The sequence below is a fragment of the Myotis lucifugus genome, unplaced genomic scaffold (genome assembly GCF_000147115.1).
Source record: "Myotis lucifugus unplaced genomic scaffold, Myoluc2.0 scaffold_252, whole genome shotgun sequence".
Lineage (NCBI taxonomy): Eukaryota > Metazoa > Chordata > Mammalia > Chiroptera > Vespertilionidae > Myotis > Myotis lucifugus.
In genome coordinates, this window is record NW_005871300.1 from 1717260 (window position 1) to 1725207 (window position 7948).

Genomic DNA, 7948 nt, shown 5'->3' on the forward strand with positions numbered 1-7948 from the left:
CTTTAGAGTAGTCTAAAAACTTACTGCTCTTAAACTAATTTCTGTCATTCTACTTTTTTTTTTCCTCAATCTTCACTGGAGGACATTTTTTTCCCCACTGATCTTTAGAGAGAGTGGAAGGGAGGGAGGAGGGGGTGGAAAGAGAGACAGAGAGATGAGAGAGAGAGAGAGAGAGAGAGTAAGAGAGAGAGAGAGTAAGAGAGAGAGAGAGAGAGAGGTTGGTTGCCTCCAGCAGAGCACGCACTGGGGCAGGACCATGCACTTCACCAGAATCGAACCCGGGACCCTTCTGAGGGCTGACACTCTATCCACTGAGACAAACCAGCTAGGGCAAACTAAGTTCCCAAAACCTCACTTTGTTGTATAAAAGCAGGTGTTTAATTGTGACCCACTCTTTTTATTTAATAAGCCTCAACGTCTTTGACATTTAAACATTTCATTCTATTTGGATCTTATTTAGCATTTTAGTTTTCTTCTTAAAATCTAGCTGAGACTAATTTCTGCAGGGAATAAGGGATTTAATTGAAAAGCATATAATTAAGGAACATAGCACATTTTGATGTATTAAGGAAGAAGTAAATCAGTTTTCTCAGTGGCAGGCCTAAGAAAAAGTATAAGAAGATTGTGGAAACATGTCTTCAAGATCTTTTTATAGTGTTTATCTCTTCCTCAGTATGACTAAGAAAAGGAATCTATTTCTCAGGGAGGGCATAAATGACATAAACACACACATACACACACATATTACTCACAAACACACACAAGAAGAAACTATAGAAAAATCATGCAAATGGTTTTTCAGTTTCTTTCTGAAATACATATGCATCTTTGTCCTTGAAATGTCTCTGGTCCCCCTAAATTATAGAGATGTCTACTTTTCCCCTCATCTCCTCTTCTAACTTTTTTCTTATGATTCTTTGTTTTTAAGTCCCACATTTTGGTTAATACCGCTAATATTATAGTTTAGTTCTATAATATGTCCTGGCATGGGAACAGTACTGCAATTTCAAATACACAGTTGGGTGTATGATTCTGCACCAAAAGGAGGGCTCTAGAACTGAAAACAAAAATTGGAAATTGTCATTTAGAGATGTTATACGGAGCCATATGGCCAGATAAGAGCTTCTAAGGAAAAGGTGCAGAATCAGAAGAGATCCCAAAATAGAGCTCTCTAAAATTCAGACATCTAAGAGTGGAAACTGGGCTAACATTGGAGATCAAGAGGGAGAACAAACAGAAGATTGCTGCACCATAAAACTAAAAAAAAAAAAATGAATTGTTTAAAGAATCAGGAGTTGTTGATGAACTAGAAAAATTCTAATAGATTAAATAAAATTCATTTAAAAAGCAATAAACATTACTAAATACAATTTTATTAAAATATGATATACTAGAGGCCTGGTGCACAGAATTCGTGCACTCAGGGAGGTACCTCATCCCAGCCTGCACCCTCTTGAAGTTTGGGAACCCTCAGGGGATATCTGACTGAAGCCAGCAGTTGGACATCCTTAGCACTGCCACGGAGGCGAGAGAGGCTCCTGCCACCACCGCTGTGCTCGCCAGCTATGAGCCTGGCTTCTGGCTGAGCGGCATTTCCCCTGTGGGAGCTCACTGACCACCAGGGGGCAGCTCTTGCATTGAGTGTTTTCCCCCTGGTGGTCAGTGCGCGTCATAGCAACTGGACATTCAGCCATTCAGTCAATTTGCATATAAGCCTTTTACTATATAGGATTGGGAATTACCTATACATATAGTCTTGGAAACTACAAAAATATTGAATACTTTCCTCCTTCTTTCTTTCCATAGTGTTGATAAGGTAAAAGGGAAGAAGGAATGATGTGTGTAAACAAGAAATAGCAATGACTCTTAGATATATTGGTAAGACAGTTACATGTCAAATGGTAGGGATTAAATCCGACAGAATTTCAGAAGCCTCTAGGTTAGTGGTCGTAAAACCGTGGCTCGCGAGCCACATGCGGCTCTTTGGCCCCTTGAGTGTGGCTCTTCCACAAAATACCACGTGCGGGCGCGCACGTACAATGCGAAGTTGACTTAAAACTTAAAGTAAAGTTTATTAAGTTAATTTTAGGGAATTTTGTGGAGTGAAAGAAGATGCAGTGTCAAGGATTGAGAAAGGTATTTTGAGATGGTTTGGACATATAGAGAGGATGAACAAAAGGAGATAGACGAAACAAGTATACAAGATGAATGTGGATGGGAGAGTTGGAAGGGGTCGACCTCAGCAAACGTACCTCAATCATATTGAGGACGTTTTTAGCAAAGGCCAGCTTAGGAGTACCCTAATTAAGTTAATAACAATGTACCTACCTATATAGTTTAAGTTTAAAAAATTTGGCTCTCAAAAGAAATTTCAATCGTTGTACTGTTGATATTTGGCTCTGTTGACTAATGAGTTTGCCGACCACTGCTCTAGGCTCAGTGAAATTTCTAGGAGTCCAGTGGTGTAACACATTTAGAGATCCCTACTATGATGAAAGATAAGCTGTTATATCTGGCCCCACCTATAAGCAAAAATGAGGCATGATACAGAGTGGACCCCATTTGACTTTTGGAGGCAACACATTTTTCATATGAATATGCGATTCCATCCTATTTACCAAGTAACCAAAAGAGCAATTTGTTTTGAGTGAGGCTCAAAATAAGAAAACATTCTTCAACAGAGCTAAGCTGCCATGCATACTGTTGTCCCTTAGGTCATATAATCTAGCAGATCCAATGGTGCTTGAAGTGTCATTGGCAAAATGAAAGACTGTTTATTGCTTTTTGCAGGTCTCTTTTAAACCCCATCTCTTAGGGATTTGGATCAAAGCTTTCTAACCTTTGAGGATAACTATTCTTCTTTTTAGAAACAACTTTTTAGTAGAGATTAAATGCTTAACCATAGGCCATTAAGATATGATGTCACCTGAGTTACTCAGTATTTATGACCCATCAAGTCATAAAATTGGGTATGAAGAAAAGCACTTTATTATCAAGTGATAATGGGTTTCAGAGGTTCTGGAGGCACAAGTAAGTTACATAAGTAAGTGGCCCAAATGCCCCTGATCCCTACCATTACTACATTATTTCTCTTTCCCGGTAATACTTATCGCCTCATGAAGGGTTTCCTATGAACAGATGACTAATGCAGAGAAAACTTGGCCTCTTTTATACATGGATCTGTGTGATGTGCTGGAACCACCCAAAAGTAGGTAGTTGTAACACTGCAGTGGAAACCAAACCTGTGTTTCTGATAAGGCACCATTCCCTAGGGCAGTGGTAGGCAAACTTGCGGCTCCACAAACCGCAGCTCACGAGCCACATGCAGCTCTTTGTTCCCTTGAGTGTGTCGGTATTTTGTGGAAGACCCACACTCAAGGAGCCAAAGAGCCGCATGTGGCTCGCAAGCCACGGTTTGCCGACCACGGCCCTCGGGTAATCAGCCAGCTATCTGGTGGCAGGTTGATTATAGAGGACTGCTTCCATCTTCAAAGGATCAACGCTTTGTTCTTACTGGAACTGACACTCTAGCTATGGATTTGCTTTCCATGAAAATAGTGCTTAGGTCAGGGGTGGGCAACCCCTGGCACGCGTGCCAAACATGGCACGCCAGTAACTTTTGCTGGCACACGAAACCCTCTCTTATAATCTTCCATTTACAATTTTTTTCTTAATATCGACTTTTTTATTTTTCAGATAAATTCAGTGTAGGTGCATCTTAGATAAATAAATAATTTTACATAACACATATACATTAAAAAATAAATGTATTTTTCATCATTATATACTGTGTTTTTGTCACTCGAATGAATTTTATTATTTCTTCAAGGTTCTTCACATATGTACACCTTAAGAGATATCAAGTAGGCGTAACATGTTCTAAAAAAAATTAGGGTTGGCACGCAGGAAGAATTTTGAGTCAGAGATTTTGCTGGTTTTGGCACTCACAAAAAGGTTGCCCACCCCTGGCTTAGGTTGACAACAATCTGTGGACTTAAATAAAGTCTTATTTGCTGTTGTTCTAGTCCATATAGCATTGTTTCTGCTCAGGGAAATCACTTCACAGCAGATGAAATGTGGCAATGTGCCCCTGCTCATGGAATTTACTAGTCTTACCAGTTTCCCCATTGTACTTAAACATCCTTGAAAGAATGGCAAAATGGCTTTTGAAGACTCGTTTACAATGCCAGCTATGTTTCAATACCTTGCATGGCTGGGACAATGTGCTCAAAGAGGCTGTGTCTGCTGTAAACCAACATCTAATATATGGTGCTGGTCCCTGCATAATTAGGATTCCCAAGTGCAGGAACGAACCAGTGGAACAGCACCACTAATTATCGCCTCTAGAGATCTCCGAACAAAATATTTACTTCCTGTTCACCACAACCTTAAGTTGTGCAGGTATAGAGGTCTAGTTCCAAAGGAAGAAATGCTTCCACTGGAAACCACAACAAAGTTTCCACTGAATCAAAGTGATGACTCCTACTGTGCCATTTTGGACTTCTTATACCTCTTAATCAAAAGACAAAGAGAGTTACTATATACCGAATGAGGTGATTGATCCTGCTTACCAAAGGGAAAGGGCACTGCTCCTGCACAGTGGAGATAGTAAGTGTATGTGTATGTCTGGAACAGAGGAGGTCCCTTAGGGCATTTATTAGTCATACCGAGTCCTATGATTAAAGTCAATGGAAAACTATAACTCAACTCAGAGAGGAGTGCTAATGGCCAAGACCCTTTAGAAGTGAAAGTTCAGATCAACCCACCAGACTATGCACCATAACCAGCTGAGATGTTTGCCCATGGTAAAGGAGACATGGAATGGGCAGTAGAAGAAAATAGTTATCAATAGCAATTATGACCATGTGACCAGTTGCAAAAACAAAGACTGTAAATTGTAATGAGCATTTCTTTATTATTGTTATGAATGTTCATGTGAGTGTGTAAGAATATATATATACAAATGTATATATAATCTAATAAAAGAGAAACATGCAAATTGACCACACCTCCGCTATGCCCCAAGCCATGCCCACCAGCCAATCAGAGTGACTAAGTGCAAATTAACCCAACCAAGATGGTGGCCGGCAGCCACGGAGCTGGAGCAAGCAGGAGGCTTGGTTGCCCTGGCGATGGAGGAAGCCAAGCTTCCCGCCTGACCTGGCAGGCTGTGGCCTCCGCTCAAGGCAACAAAGTTTCAATTATAGAAGATAAATAAATCCCAGATACTTGCTGCCAGTCAACCTCCACTGGGAGTTTGGGTGGCTGGGGGCTGTTGCCAGCCGGCAAACAGCCATCAGCCCCTCACCCAGGATGGCCACATCCTCAAAGGGTGAGGGTCCCCGCTGGGGGGCTTGGCCAGCCTGCAAACAGCCATCAGCTCCTCACCCAGGCTGGCCAGGCACCCCAGCAGGACCCCCACCCTGATCCAGGACACCCTTCAGGGCAAACCAGCCGGCCCCCACCCATGCACCAGGCCTCTATCCTATATAATAAAAGGGTAATATGCAAATTGAGCCTAACAGCAGAAGGACTGGGAATGACTGGTCACTTTGACACACACTGACCACCAGTGGGCAGATGCTCAATGCAAGAGCTGCCCCCTGGTGGTCAGTGTGCTCCCACAGGGAGAGCTCTGCTCAGCCACAAGCCAGGCTGACGGCTGCCAATGCAGTGGTGGTGGTGGGAGCCTCTCCCACCTCCTCAGCAGTGCTAAGGATGCCCGACTACAGCTTAGGCCTGCTCCCTGCTGGCAAGTGGACATCCCTTGAGGGCTCCCGGGCTGCCAGAGGGATGTCTGACTGCCAGCTTAGGCCCGATCCCCCAGGGAGCGGGCCTAAGCCAACAGGTGGTCATCTCCCGAGGGGTCCCATACTGTGAGAGGGCACAGGCCAGGCTGAGGGACACCCCCCGAGTGCACAAATTTTTATGCACCAGGCCTCTAGTATATATATAATTTTTTATCTTTCCTTTCTTATCCCTTTATAGTCTCACATAAGATATATTAATAATACTTTACATGTATTTAAGTTATGTTATATTAAGAAGGGTATCACCCAAGGACTTTGAAGTATTTTCTGGGGAAAACTTTAGCATGTTTTTTGTTTTATGTAGAACAGGTTTATCATGTTCACTGGAAGTATGGCTTTGTATGTCTTCCTTTGTGAATTGGGTGTTGATTAAGGAGATCTGCATGGGTTCCAAATTGACAAGGAGTATACTGAGGTGATCATCAATTTTATATGTCAACTTGGCTAGGTTGGAGTCCCCAGTTATTTCATCAAACACAAATCTAGGTGTTTTTGTGAAAGTATTTAGTAGATGTGAGCCACATCTTCAATTAATTGACTTTATGTAAAGAAGATTAATGTGGGTGGATCTGATCTAATCAGTTGATAGGTCAGAACTGAGGTTTCCCTAAGGAAAAAGAAATCCCGCCTGTGCACTGCAGCATCAACTTCTACTCGAGAGGTTCACACCAACACATTTCACACTTGCCAATCCAGGCCATATAATCATATAAACAAATTCCTTGTAATAGCTCATGCTTTCTCTACCAAAATTAAAACGAATATTTTTGTATTCATTCCTTTTTGGCCTGTTTACTAGTGTTATTGAGGAATACACTGTTCCCAGAATTCTCTAATATGACACATTTTCATGTTCAAGAACTCAAATATCACATAATTGATCATCTGCCTTGCTTACAAGTTATAATGCTAGAAACAGTGGAGTTGAGACTATTCCTGTTTCAAATTTTTAAATATACACATAGTTATAGTATTTAATGTATTTATAGATGTTGTCATGCGTGCACATTGCTTTAAGCAATATTAATGGATTAAAATTTGGGGAATAATTATATATTTTACTTTTTTCTGTCACTTGAGGTACATCTTATGCTAAATATATCTGAATTCATTTAAGATATAATGCTTTAGTGTGTAATAGAGACAATGTTTGAATATAAGGATGGGCCATGTATGTTTTCAATTGTTTATATGGAAAGTCATGCTGGTTATAATTATTACAATAGATTTATTAACCCAGACTATCACAATGACACAGTAAACCTACTTTTTCCCACCCCTGTATTAATTTAACATAAGATTAAAAATTTGTACAAGGACAAATTAGTATTATTAGACAATTGTCAAGAAAAATTGTCTTTGAATTACCTTTAAGGTTCTCTATGTCTAAGTCCTATGATAATGCTTCTGTGGCATTCACATTAAAAGTAGATTTCTATGATCTAAAGTGAGAGATAAAAAAGGGGAATCCTGTTATTTTTCAGCTTCCATAAATTGTTGTAGAAATTTATTGATTTGAGTTGAACGAGAGATATAGTATTTCCTGGTCTCATAATACCAGTAAACACAAAAGGTGAAACAAGTTATCTATCAAGAATTCTTTTTCTTTTTTCTCCATTTCCTGTAAAAGGAGGAGGGTGAGAGATAAGGTAGAGTTCTAATACCAGAAATCCTCATCTACTGCCTGCTCTGGTGATGTAACAATATAGTTTATTTGAAATAACATTGATTTTGATTTTGTGTGTAAGAAAATATGGTCATCCATTTGAAAACTTTTTAAAGTTATATATCCTGAGCAATATTTTTTCCAATGAAGAAGTAGAGTAGTACTACCTTTCAGAACTAGTGCATTTATAGTGACTAACAGAGTTTTGATACATAATCTGTAAACAGTATTTTGTTTTTTATTTTTTTCTTTCACTGAAAACTATTTTTTTTCTTTATTGATTAAGGTATTACATATGTGTCCTTATCCGCGCCTTCCCCCCCACCCCCACCCCTCCACTCATGCCCTCACCCCCCTGGGGTCTGTGTCCATTGGTTAGGCTGATATGCATGCATACAAGTCCTTTGGTTGATCTCTCCCCCTTACCCCTGCCCTCCCCTACCTTCCCTCTGAGGTTTGACCATCTGATAGA